The sequence below is a fragment of the Lepus europaeus genome, chromosome 10, assembly GCF_033115175.1.
Source record: "Lepus europaeus isolate LE1 chromosome 10, mLepTim1.pri, whole genome shotgun sequence".
Lineage (NCBI taxonomy): Eukaryota > Metazoa > Chordata > Mammalia > Lagomorpha > Leporidae > Lepus > Lepus europaeus.
The window spans coordinates 85,765,528-85,780,072 of record NC_084836.1 but is presented as its reverse complement, the minus strand read 5'-3'; positions in this window follow the sequence as shown (position 1 = coordinate 85,780,072).

Here is a 14,545-nt window from a genome sequence, read left to right as displayed (position 1 = left end):
ATAGAGCCTCGAATTCTGTAGGCACCCGTTTTATAATCCAAAAAGTAAAAGAAAACAGCATAAAGCAGGTGAAGCAGAGGCAGAGAGAGGAGGTGGGTGGAAAGAAATAGAATCTTTTTTGGCTGTTTCTTGTAACCCAACCTACTTCTGCAAATTTTAGATGCATGGGATAGTAAGTTCCTTTTAATATTTAAGTTGATTTGAGTTGGATTTTTCTTATTTGGAACCCAAATGATTTGTAATGACTTGATTACATTTCAGCATTTATTTTATCATTAATTCTTAATTGGGAGGTGGGTGCTGTACAAGGGAAATCTCAATCATATTTTTGATGAACAGTGAAAGTTTCACACTATCACGAATAAAATGATGGGCCTGCTGAAGTTCTATATTGAATCGGCCAGATTTCTCCCTTCCTCTGAACTGCAAACCGATACTAGTCTGCATCATGACTGTTGGTTTTAATTTAAAAATGTGTCTGTGAGTAAATGAACATTCAGGCTCCGAGCTACAGTAAACAACTCATTCAAGCAAACTACCTAGAACAAAGAAAACACCTCTGACATAATTTAGAAGCCCAAGCATGAAAATAATAGAGTGTTCAGAAAAGCCCCAGAGCCCCTGTGTCAGTAACCAGTGACTCTAATAGCATTTGGAGCTGGTAGGAAGGGGTAAACCTTTTTAATGTATACAGCCAGTGCTGAAGTCTCTTTACCCTGATGATTTTTCTTTTCCCTTCTGAATAGGAGAGAGGAGTTAGCTCTGTCGTACTGAGCCAGTCAGTAATGGGCTCTGCCAGGCGTGGAGGAGATAAAAGCCACCACCTGCCTTGACTCCACTCCCCCTGCCCCGTTTCTTCATCTCCAGCTGTCTGCACAGCTGCCGACAGCCGGTCATTGTTCCACCCCAGAGCCGCCTTGGAGCTCAGCCGTCCCAGGTTCAGCAGCACAATAACAGCTTGATTGCAACTCCTGGGTGGGTTTCCTGTGCACCTTGGCCATGACCCCTTGGAGGTCTGTATGCCTATAAGTCTTAGCAGAGTCTGAGCAGACATGACGTAAGAACTTGTCATGTACCAGGGCTTAGGAGGAACAAACACAGCACTCCAGATAGGGATAAGTGCTTAAGCAATGACAAAAGGAAAAAAAAAATATGCATGTTATTTGGTGTGCATGTATTGTCTTTTTGGATGCCCAGTGTGCATTCACCTGACTCTCAGAATAGCATCCCCTTTCCTCATGAGATATGTCACCTGGGCCTGGCCAATGAGAACTGTGCACTCCCTCCTCTCAACTCCGTTTGGGTCAGAGGAAAACACCTGACTTAAGTCAACAAACATCCCTGAGGTGCCTTACCCAGATGTAGTTTTGAGAAATGGGGGAGATTCTCTTTTCTAATTAGAGAGGAATATTCATGGAGAAGTATTTGGGGCAAGAACAAAATAGCATTTTCTGGCCTATATATATATATATATATATATATATATATATATATATATATATATATATTTTGACAGGCGGAGTGGATAGTGAGAGAGAGAGACAGAGAGAAAGGTCTTCCTTTTTGCCGTTGGTTCACCCTCCAATGGCTGCTGCGGCCGGCGCATCTCGCTGATCCGAAGGCGGGAGCCAGGTGCTTCTCCTGGTTTCCCATGCGGGTGCAGGGCCCAAGGACTTGGACCATCCTCCACTGCCTTCTCGGGCCATAGCAGAGAGGTGGCCTGGAAGAGGGGCAACCAGGATAGAATCCGGCGCTCCGACCGGGACTAGAACCTGGTGTGCCGGCACCACAAGGCAGAGGATTAGCCTGTTGAGCCATGGCGCCGGCCCTGGCCAATATATCTTTACTTGTCAGGTGTGGTAAATGAATTGATGAATAGCTCAAATCTACTTCAAGAATAAAGACATTGCCCCAGCAACTGTGGAATGAAGGTGGTAGACAGCCTTCAAGCTATCAACTCCCTTTGAGGATTGCCTCAGCTGGAGAGAGCGTCTTGCCCCAAGTCAGGCCACCTTTCTAGCATGGACCACATCCAGTGATTGAACAGAGGTATACAGATCTGACCTTTTGTCCTGCAGCTCAAGACTGCTTTGGAAGGCCAATCCACATTCAGTGTTCCTCTCAGGGTCCTCTGAGACTTTGCCTGGTGCTGCATTGCAGCTCCCTGCACCAGTTCCTGCATCTACCCCTTCCTTTCTGTAGAGCTGACCCTAGGAAAACTGCTGTGTATTAATTTGCTTTCTCGGGTGCCAAGCTACAACTCCAAGTTAAAGTTTGTATTTTTTCCCTGGAAGTGGAACTAAGTGGTTGAAGTAAAGACTGATCACTGTGAGCACAGGGATAGCAAAAATCTGAAGCATGACTTAATAAAATGACACAAATCATCACATTCCCTCCTGACCATAGCTGAGAATCCAAGCATCAGTGAAAACCTTGGCCACACCCCTTTCCTTTTAGGTCACAAAACATTCACTGCGCAGTTTGTTCACTCAATTGTCCAGGCACAATCTGAATATTATAGTTCCCTGGGAACATCAGATACCTTTTTAATGATACTTGACATTAAAACTATCATTTAGTCTCTTCCCTGCATTCGTGTTGATGTGAGGCATCTTTTAAAGAAAGTATATGGCAGTTACTTTTATAATGACATAAGTCTTACCAAGTTTAAAATTAAAATGTTATCATAAGTGGTATTTCCCATCCCATTTCAAATGGAGAGCACTTCCAGCATTCTCAGGAAATTAAAATACTGCCTTCAGAGTCTTGCTTTTATAAGGACGGAAAGGAAATGGCAGCACACTAGCATTTATTCAACTATCAAGATTTTTTATAGTCTATAAAACATTTGCTAACATTTTCCCCATGTGAAATCTATTATACACCATGATTAAAAACAAACATCATGTGCATTATATGTTCGAGATGCTTTTAATAACCCGAAGCCAGAGTAAATGATCACCAGGGCTCAGAGTTAATAACAGGTTGAAAGGATGCCCTCAAAATCAAGGCAGTGGCCTTGAATTAAGCCTGTGGTTTGTATTATTCTTTCTTTACTACCTCACTAAAATAATAATTAAACTCTAAATAGGCAATGCTCCAACAAACAGTTGTGTGTAAGTGTTAAGTATTTGTGCAACATGTATTCATGTATTCCATATTGCTCCTGAAAGATTATGTTATGCAAATACTGGTAAGAAGCAGAAATCTAAGCTATTTCAGTACTGTTATGCAATTTATTACATATTTACCAATCCCAAGGCCTAATTCCAATACATAATTTTATATATTTCATAAAATATATGAAGTCTAAGTACCCCATAAGCTTCTCCTTTGATGAGATTCTACCTTACATAAATAAGTATTCATCGTGCTCTGCTAAATAATTTTGTGCAATTTCTGTTCCTTCAAAGCAAAAGTAATTCCCATTCATTTTTAAGTCCCAGTCTATAGCACCATATGTTGAGTTGCTCCATGAATATATAGTTTTAAAATTTATTTACTTTTTATTTGAGAGCGAGAGAGAGAGAGAGAGAAAGCTCCCATATGCTGGTTAACTCCCCAAATGCCCCCAATAGATATTACTAGGATAGGCCTTTACTGAGAACTGGAAATTCAATCTGGGTCCCACATGTACAGCAGGGTTTCCGTTACTTGAGCTGTCTTGGTGTCTGCATTGGTGGGAATGCTGGAGTCAGGCTTCAGAGTCAGAAATCAACCCCAGACACTCTGATGTTGGATGTTTACTTGTCTGTTTACTTGTTTATTTGACAGGCAGAGAAAGAGAGAAAGAGAGAGTGAGTGGGTTACAGAGAGGGAGAGACAGAGGAAGAGAGATCAATCTATCTTCCATTAGTTGGTTCACTCCCTAAATGGCCACAACAGCTATACTTGGGCCAGGCTAATGTAGGAAGCTGGAACTGCATTGTCTCCAACCTGGTTGGCAGGGGCCCAAGCACTCGGGCCACCTTCTTTTGCCTCTGAGGCACTTTAGTAGGAAACTGGATTGGAAGTAGATCAGCCAGCACCCAGACTGGAACTGAATATTAAGTGTCTGCGTCACAAGCTATGGCTTAAGCTGCTTTGTCAACAGTGTCAGCCCCAAATGTCTTAACCACTAGGTTATATGTGCACTCTCATGACTGTTATTTAGCATGAGTAAGTAAGGGCTGGCGCCATGGCTTATCAGGCTAATCCTCCGCCTTTCAGCGCCGGCACACCGGGTTCTAGTCCCGGTTGGGGCACTGGATTCTATCCCAGTTGCCCCTCTTCCAGGCCACCTCTCTGCTATGGCCCGAGAAGGCAATGGAGGATGGTCCAAGTCCTTGGGCCCTGCACCTGCATGGGGGTCCAGGAGAAGCACCTGGCTCCTAGCTTCGGATCAGCGCGATGTGCCGGCCGCAGCGGCCATTGGAGGGTGAACCAACGGCAAAAAGGAAGACCTTTTTCTCTGTCTCTCTCTCTCACTATCCCCTCTGCCTGTCAAAAAAAAAAAAAAAAAAAGAGAAGGTAAGTACAAAAATTTGTAGCAATTTTATACTTTAAGTTTCAGAAACATAAATACTATAAACTTATAGAAATATGAATGTTTAATGAAAACTTCCGTATTAATTTAGTTTTTGGATTGTTAGTGTAAATTTTTAAATTAATTTTTTTTATTTTTCTAAATTAATTTTTTTTGTTTAATTCAACCATTAGCTTCTTCAGAGGGAATGTAACCAAAAATTTTGAATTATAAATTCTTTACTCCAGATTCATTGAACTCTGTAAACATTTAATTGAACTTTTGAATTGTAATTTTATGAATTTATACTTTTTATAATTCTAAAATTATTAGTGCTTAAAACTGAAATAAGATTTTTTGGAGCTCCCCATAATCTGATGGTAAATTGTCTTAATTTTTTAATTTTTTAACTACATTTTTGGGTAGAGCCTACATCTCAACAATCAAAATTTTCTCAACAATCAAAAGCATACAAAATGTAATTTCCTGTCCAGTTCACTTCCTATACACCTAATTGTGAAAGTTAATGTAAGTTAATAAGTTTATTAATGTTTAGTAGGTCAAGATTGCCAAAGGGGACTGTACATATTGTGGCTTTCTGTGTACCTTCGAGTTTGAAAAGCAGAGATCCAGTAACTGATGTTCATGAGGTCAGACTGTTATTGAACCAGTTCCATTCTATTGATAAATTTCTTGTTAGAAGTGTAATAGGAGCTAAAACAAAATGCTTATAGGAAAAATGTGCATGAGCATCGAGATGGTTATTTGAGCATGTAGTTCTGCTCTTGGATATCCTTGGACAGGCCTGGATTGGGGTGAAAGGAGCCAAGATTGTAAACCAGACAAAAAGGCCTTTAAGCACAAAGTTTAGAAAACAGAAGCTCCTTGGAATCATTCTCTATTTGGCAGAAACAAAACCTGAGTCAGCCTTTTCATTTTTCCGCTCTGAGTACATTGAAATCTCTGCCTCCTCCAAGGTATAGATCTTTCTGAGGAAAAAAAAATCAGAGATCGAGTCTTATTTATATCTGCAAGAATTAAAGCATGCAGATTCTTGCTCCTGGATAATAGAGAACAAGAACTATTTACAGCTTGGGTGTTAATCAACATCTTCCTATATGGAATACCTCCTGAGGGTATATAGAATGTCAAACAATCATGGAAAAAATAATTAAAATAAAATCACATGTCACTAAGAATCCTGAAAATTAGAACTTTGTTACTGGCCTGAACTATGCTAACTATTGTCATAAAGAGAAATTACATTTTATTTTCAAATGCATGCCATTTTCTGATACTGTTCTTTAGGTGTGTTTTTTACACAAGTGACTTGCCATATATGAGTATGAGGGAACTTCAAAAAGTTCATGGAAAATAGAGTAAAATGATAAATTTATCTTAGTGTCAAATATTTAAATCTGTGCATAGTTTTTATATCATTTCCATGATTTTTTGAAGTATTAGTCTTGCTATTATGATTACAAAAGGATTAAAGGTGTTTATAAGTTTAGCTGTTGACTGAGTTCTCTAGCATTAGGAAGTAGATGGAGGAGAAGGGTAGAGGGTGGCAGGATGGAGTGCATCATTCTCAGCTCAGAATAACTTTCAGAGTCCTCTCTTCATGCTGCAAGTGCCCTGAGCTTGTCTTTCCATTTCTGAACTGTATATCCACCCCTTTGTGAGCGTGCTGTTTTCCAAGTCAAGAGGCCCAATTCTCTTCTCTGTTAGATATGCACACACACACATGCACACACACAAATGCTTCTCATGAAAGAAAGGAAGGGCAGATGAAAGAAAGGAAACATTAAAACATTAGGTTCCTACTGAGACCTAAGGCATTTCAATCACACAGTGCTATGAACTTCTATTGTGGGTGATGAGCATACCATATCATTTAATAACCTGGTACCCTGGAAGAGAGGAGAATTTGTACACTCTAAGTGAAATTTAAGATCCATCTGAGAAATTCATGCAGATTTTGAAAATTGCTCTACATTATGACCATATTTGTTTTCCATATCCCATATCTTCAACAAAAGCAAAGTCAAGAAAATAGTTGCCATATTGCTAAGTGGAAGGAGCCCATCTGAAAAGGCTACAAACTGTATGATCCCAGTTACATAACATTCTAGTAGGTAAAAACTACAGAGAAATAATCAAGATCAGGAGTTCCCAGGGGTTGGACAAGGAAAGGAATAGACAAATGGATCACAGGGTACTTTTAGAATGGTGAGCTACTTTATGTGACACTGCAATGATGGATATGTGATGTTATACATTTGACAAACCTCCTCAAACTGCATGATGTACAAGTGTCCCTGATGTCAAATGAAAGATTTCAGCTGGTAATAATGTATCAGTATTGGTTTATTAATTATAAAAAATGTACTATAACAAGGTGGGGGGGCTGGTAAAAGGGATATCAGAACTCTGTACTCTCTACTCAAGTTCTCTAAAAAGCTAAGAACTACAAAGAAAAGTCTATTAATTAAAAATCATATATATATATATATATATATATATATATATATATATATATATATATGAGGGGCCTCCAAAAAGTTTACAGAAAAATAGAGTAAAAAGATATTTTGCATTTTCCATTAACTTTTAAAAAATAAGTATTTCTATAAAGGGAGCAAATTTCATGTATTTCATATATACAGTTTTAAGAGCATAATGATACTTCTCACCTTACCCTCCCTCCCTTACTCACCCCTACCCTTTCTCCTTCTTCCTTTATTTTTCTTTTAACTTTACGATGACATACTTTCAATTTACTTTATAATCACAAGCTTAACCCTCCATTAAATAAAGAATTTAACGAGTAGTAAGTAGAAAAAACACTGTTCCTCAAGAATATAGACAAGGGCTATAAACAATAATCAAATCTCAAAGTGTCAAGTTTGCTCACATATGCACAGTAAAGGAAACACTCACTAAAGTAAAGAAGCAACTGAGAGAAAAGAAGAAAGTATTGCAAATTATACATCTGATAAAGGATTAATATGCAGGACATATAAGGAGCTAAAGAAACTCAACAACAACACAACAAATAATCCAGTTAAGAAATGGACTAAAGATATGAATGCATTAAGAAATGGGTTAAGGCATTTTTCAAAGGATGAAATTGGTTCACTCTTTGAAGCCCCATTGTATATACTTTTAAATAAGCGTAGATTACATATAAATACATCTAAAAAGCAGAACATTAATATATAAATATGTAAATATCAAAATGCTTATATCTAAAATTAAACTGAAAAAGTACAGCATCATATATATTATATATACACACACACAGAAACTTATATTCATGACAAGGACCCATTGGACCCTCTCTCCTCATTGACTGGAAGGATGGAAGCTAGACATGACAAGGAGAGCATTCACTGCTGTTTTAGGCACCTTTTGCCTGACCTTAAGTACAAGGACAGTTCTTTTTTTTTAAGATTTATTTATTTATTTGAAAGTCAGAGTTATACAGAGAGAGGAGAGGCCAATTGGCCATAATGGCTGGAGCTGTGCCGATCCAAAGCCAGGAGCCAGGAGCCAGGAGCTTCTTCTGGGTCTCCCACGTGGGTACAGGGGCCCAAGGACTTGGCCCATCTTCTACTGATTTCCCAGGCCATAGCAGAGAGCTGGATTGGAAGAGGAGCAGCTGGAACTAGAACCGGCACCCATATGGGATACTGACGCTTCAGGCCAGGGCGTTAACCTGCTGTGCCACAGCACTGGCAATAGGACAGTTCTCTTTTAATCAAAATGGATCAAAGGCCATTACCCTCCCATGAGGATCTGAAACCTTTTATTAATAAATCTGTTAATATAGGTGACAATTCCTTTATAGTATTGGTGGATAGATTGAGGCACTCCCCAGAATGAAGAAGATCTTAGTTTAGACCCTCAGGGTTCTCCAAAGTTAAGGGAGTGTGCATGGGGTCAAATGGTGCAGGGCTACAGGGATGAACTGCCAAGGCTGTGCTCCAGGTGACTCGGGCAAGTTAAGACATCACACACTGAAAGCTAGACATTCCAGCAAAAAATGGCTCAGTGTGGTTCTAACTGAATTCAGAGAACCTCTAGATTAACCCTGAATAAAACTCAGATTAAAAACACTTGGAGGGGGGCAAAGAATCATCATAAATTAGTACAAAAAGCTGTATACCAACAAACTGAGAAACCTAGAAGAAATGGATAGATTCCTGGACACATGCAACCTACCTAAATTGAGCCAAGAAGACACACAAAACCTAAAGAGACCCATAACAAAGATAGAAATTGAATCAGTAATAAAGCCCCCATCCCCCCCCCCCCAAAAAAAAAAAAGCCAGGAACCAAATGCCCAAATGCCTGTCAACTGAAGACTGTATAAAGAAATTCTGGGGTATACATACCATGGAATACTACACAGTTGTAAAAAAAATGCAATCTGGTCATTAGTAACAAAATGGATGAAATTGGAAAACAGCATACTAAGTGAAATAAGCGAGTCCCAAAGGGACAAAAACCGTGTTCTCCCTGATCTGTGATAACTAATAGAGCACATAAAAGGCAATTTATCAAAGCAAAATTGACACTTTGAGAAGCAATGACTTTGGACAGCCCTTGTCTTGACTGTTGAGGAACAGTTTCTGTTTTTTTCTTTTTTCTTCATACTATTTGTTGAACTCTTTACTCAACATGGAGATAATCATATGTGTATACAGTTAATTGAAAATAGATCTTAGTAAAAAACAAGAATAGGGAATAAGAGAGGGGGTAGAAGGGGGGTGTGAGGGTATGCATAGTGGGAAGCATCACCATGTCCCTAAGGTTCTAATTGTGAAGTGTGTGAAGTTTGTAACTGTAAAACTATATAATTCTGCATGCATTCCTCTGGACTTCTAAGGTTATAGTTTAAAAACTTGCCATGGGACCCCAAATCCCTGTAAGCTGAGTGGTAAAAATAGCATATGGATAGGATTAAGTGTTAAAGTGATCATATAGATAGGATTAAGTGTTAAAGTGATGATATAAATAGGATTTAGTGTTTGGTAATAAAAATAGAATTTTTTTTAAATAGATAGAATAGATAGAATTAAAAAGGAGTGAATGCTCCAACATGGGAAGCAGCCCATACAGCTGACTCATAGAATGAAAATCACTTTAAGTAGCACTCTGACCTCAGAATCAGCCCATAAGGAATTTTGGTCTGGCTGAAAAGCACATAAGACTATTTTAGGCATGGAAAGCTAAGACACTATGGCAAAACGTGTCCTACATGAAGGACCTCTGTGAGTGAGACCCCAGTGGAAAGAAGTGGTCATTAAGAAGGATGTACTTTTCTCTGAAGGGAGGAGAGAACTTCCACTTTGATTATGGCCTTATCTAAATAAGGTCAGAGTCTGTGAACTCAAGAGGCTTCCATAGCCTTGGCAACTCATGACAAGAGCCTCAGGTGATTACTGACGTCATAAATAAGAGTGTCAATTGTTAAATCAACAACGGGAGTCACTGTGCACTTACTCCCCATGTAGGACCTCTGTCCTTAATGTGTTATACTATGAAAATTAACGGTACAGCTACTACTCAAACAGTACTTTATACTTTGTGTATCTGTGTGGGTGCAGTCGGTTGAAATATTTACTTAGTATATACTAAATTGATCTTCTGTATATAAAGATAATTGAAAATGAATCTTGATGAAGAGTGGGATAGGAGAGGGAGTGGGAGATGGGATGGTTGTGCGTGGGAGGGAGGTTATGGGGGGGGGGAAGCCGCTATAATCCAAAAGTTGTATTTTATAAATTTATATTTATTAAATAAAAGTTAAAAAAATCCTCCTGGTGTTTTATTGCACAGTATGCTAACAATAGTTAACAAATAACATATTGTATATTTCTAAATAGCTAGAAGAAAGACTTTTGAATGTTCATACTACAAAGAAATTTTTAATATATGAAGTGATGGATGCTAATTATCCAAATTTGATCAGTAAAATGTGTGCATGTGTCAAAGTATTTACATTGTGCCCCATAAATGTGTGCAATTATTGTGTGTCAATAAAAAATTTTAATAAAAGAAAATACTTGGGGAGTGGGGCTGGTTCCTGAGGAAAACTCAATTGCATCAGGAGGTACTGACAAAAAGAACTGAACAACTAACCTTTCTGACCGCCATTGTGAGCAGTCACTAAGGAACCAGGTCAAAGGTGTAGTGTTAGGCTCTGCATTCTTAAAAGGATTGATGACGAATGCAGGCAATCTAGGGTTCAGCTTGTGAAGAGAGAGAGTTTTTTCAGAGCCTGTTTTGGGGGGAATATGAAGGGAATATGGTAAGGCATCAAACTATGGCCAAGCTCAAGGCCATAGGCCATGTGGGGGGTCTTAAGATAGCAGTTGTTGATATTTCCAAACACCTTTTGGTTCACAATGCTAGTCTGAGACATGTAGGAGGGATTTTCAATATGTTCATTGAAAATTAGTATTTGAAACAACTTTATAGTAAACTTCAAAATTTGTCTTTTACCAAAATAAGCTTTTCTTTTTAAATTTTTATTTAAAAATTTTTACAAGGGTTTGTTTATATGAAAGGAGGTGATTGAGAGAAACAGAGAGAGAAAGAGACCTTCCATCTGCTGATTCATTCCCCAAATGACTACAATGACTAGGACTAGGCCAGAACAAAGCCAAGAGCCTGAAACTCCATCTGGTTCTCTCACATGGGTGGCAGGGGTCCACCCTTCATTTCTTTCCTAGGTGCATTAGTAGGGAAGTGGATCAGAAGCAGAGCAGCTGGGTCTCAAACTGGTGCTATATTGTAGGATTGCCTGCAATGCAGGTATACTTTAACCTAGTGTACTACAGCACCAACTACTAAATTTATTTTTTTTAAAGATTTTTTATTTGAAAGGCGGAGTGAGGAGAGAGAGATCTTCCATCTACTGATTTACTCCCCCAAATGGCTACAACAGCTACAGCTGGTCTGAGCTGAAGCCAGGAACCCAGAACTGCATCCAGATCTCATGTGAGTCACAGGGGCCCAAGAACTGGGATCCTCTCTCACTGCTTTCCCAGGTGTATTTGCAGGAAAGTGGATCAGAAGCAGAGCAGCCAGGACTTGAACTGACTTGTGTTGAGGGATGCCTGTGTTGGAGGTGGCAGCTTACCATCTTGTGGCACAGCACTAGAACATAAACCTATCTTTTAATTCTGCTTTCAGTGAGTGTTTTGAAAATCCCCTTAGATAGTCACATAAATCTGCTGCTGTGCATGCAAACAAGCAGTTATCATTACTATTGCATTATGTGATAAATTCTAGATTATTCTGATAATGTTTTTGTGATATCTGTTATTAAATAATTATCTTGAATATGGAGAGTCTTAGCAATTGCAAGACTATTATTCAGTATGTATTGCCATATACAACATTGGTTTTATCTCTGTGTCATGTTACACAAACATGACAAATATTTTAGCTAATCAACCTGTAATTGCAGGGTTTCTACTAATGTAGATAACTGCACATTAACTATTAGTTCATGGTCTGAAGTATTTAAGATCCAATGGCAGAAGAGCTCTACTTCCAGGCCTTCTTCTCATTGTTCCCAATAATATTTTTTAATGTTTTTATTGATGATAGACTATGATCTTCTATCACTGCAGTTGGGCAAGCCTTATTTGATGGAATTTCAGTTGAAAGATATTATTTGAAGCAAAATCGTCTGTACAATTTATGAACATGACTTACAAATCTTGTATTCATGTGACAGTCTCGTTTGCATTTAATCTCTGAATCAGACATTCTTAGCAGAAATTCAGAGCATTCCTGCAGACACTGGTGATATCTTCTAAAAAAGACAAGGCAACTTAGTTCGGCACAATGAAAAGAAAGCAATAATTAACCAATCACTTTTATCAGGACCCTGAAGCATGACTACATGCCCAGGTCAGATTTCAGTACCTTCAAGTATACTCTGATCTTAGAAAGCCATCATTTGATAGGAGGCACAGAGTGCATAGAAGATAGCATTAAGAAGGAAAAGGCCTGGTTTGGAGAGATCATAAGCTCATTCAAATCCTTTTGAGTCTTAACTGCACATTTACATCTCCAGGGAACTGAGGGAGGCTTACTTAGGACCATAATTTACAGAACCTCCCGTGAAGAAATGTTAGGGGTGGATACTTCAGCCACCACTTGTATCTCTTGAATGTTTCTGTCTAGGGAGGATGTCTTTCTCTTATAACATAAAAGTGTATAGGATAGGCCAGCAGCTTTCCTTGTTCATTGCCTGAAGGGAGATGTTAATAACCACTTCTCACAGTTTCACAGGAGCACCCAGGCTAAACTCCCTAACCTGTGATTTCTTCCCTGGTCAAGTGGAGGTGATACTGGTGCCCTGAAGGCTGTCCTGAGGATTAACTGATTCAGTATGCCAGTGTTCAGTAAATATGACTGGTTATTATCATTTTTGCAGTCTAGAATTTTCTTTTTTTAAACATTTTATTTATTTATTTGAGAGGTAGAATTACAGACAGTAAGAGGGAGAGACACAGAGAGAAAGGTCTTCCTTCTGTTGGTTCACTCCCCAAATGGCCGCTAAGGCCGAAGCTGCGCCAATCCAAAGCCAGGAGCCAGGTGCTTCTTCCCGGTCTCCCATGAGGGTGGAGGGGCCCAATCACTTGGATCATCTTCTACTGCTTTCCCAGGCCAAAGCAGAGAGCTGGATTGGAAGAGGAGCAGCTGGACTAAAACTGGCGCCCAAATGGGATGCTGGCCACAGGCAGAGGATTAACCTACTGCACCATGGTGCCAGCCCCGCAGTCTAGAATTTTCACAGTGATTAAAGAATTATGTGTACTGCCTTGCTCTCTGCCTGGTACCACATAGGCCCTCAGTAGTGGGGACTTTCATTGCTGTTACAGTTTAACCAGATTTACCTTTCCCAATCTTTATTTTTCTGGTAAAAAGAACTGAAACTGCAAAACAATTAGTTTAGCATGAAATAATATTTATTGAAGGCCTGCCAATTCTAGACATTAAATATACATATACATACACATATATAAAATTATTTTTTTTAACTTTTATTTAATGCATATAAATTTCCAAAGTACAGTTTATGGATTACAATGGCTTCCCCCCAATAACTTCCCTCCCACCCGCAACCCTCCCATTTCCTGCTCCCTCTCCCCTTCCATTCACATCAAGATTCATTTTCAATTCTCTTTATATACAGAAGATCAGTTTAGTATATATTAAGTAAAGATTTCAACAGTTTGCACCCACATAGAAACACAAAGTGAAAAATACTGTTTGAGTACTAGTTATAGCATTAAATCACAATGTACAGCACATTAAGGACAGGTCCTACATAAGGAGTAAGTGCACAGTGACTCCTGTTGTTGACCTAACAAATTGACACTCTATGGCGCCAGTAACCACCCTAGGCTGTCGTCATGAGTTGCCAAGGCTATGGAAGCCTTTTGAGTTCACCAACTCTTATCATATTTAGACAAGGTTGTAGTCAAAGTGGAAGATCTCTCCTCCCTTCAGAGAAAGGTACCTCCTTCTTTGATGACCTGTTCTTTCCATTGGGATCTCACTCGCGGAGATCTTTCATTTAGGTCAATATATAAAATTATTTATCCTTAACATTTCTCTTTGAGGTTACTCTTTTATACCCATGATTCAGATAAGAGAATTGAGAGGCTTTAAAACAGTGCATCTTAACAAATTGCACAAAAAGGAAGATGAAGAAGAAGAGAAAGGAGGAAGCAAAAGAGTAAAGAATAAAACTATAATGCATTCTTAGAGCCATTGGTAACCCTAAATTCATTTGATTTATTTGACTCTATATCTAATTTTTGAATGACCTGTAGAATTTCAAGTGGTATAAGTGGTATTAACAAGTACATTAAACAGCATAATTTAAATATTTATTAACACTTATGGAGAATTTTTGATGATAGTCTGTATTTCATTTTGTATGTTAAAATGATTTTCAGCGTTCAATGATTCATGCTTTTGTAAACAAATACATGATACTTCATTCATTCT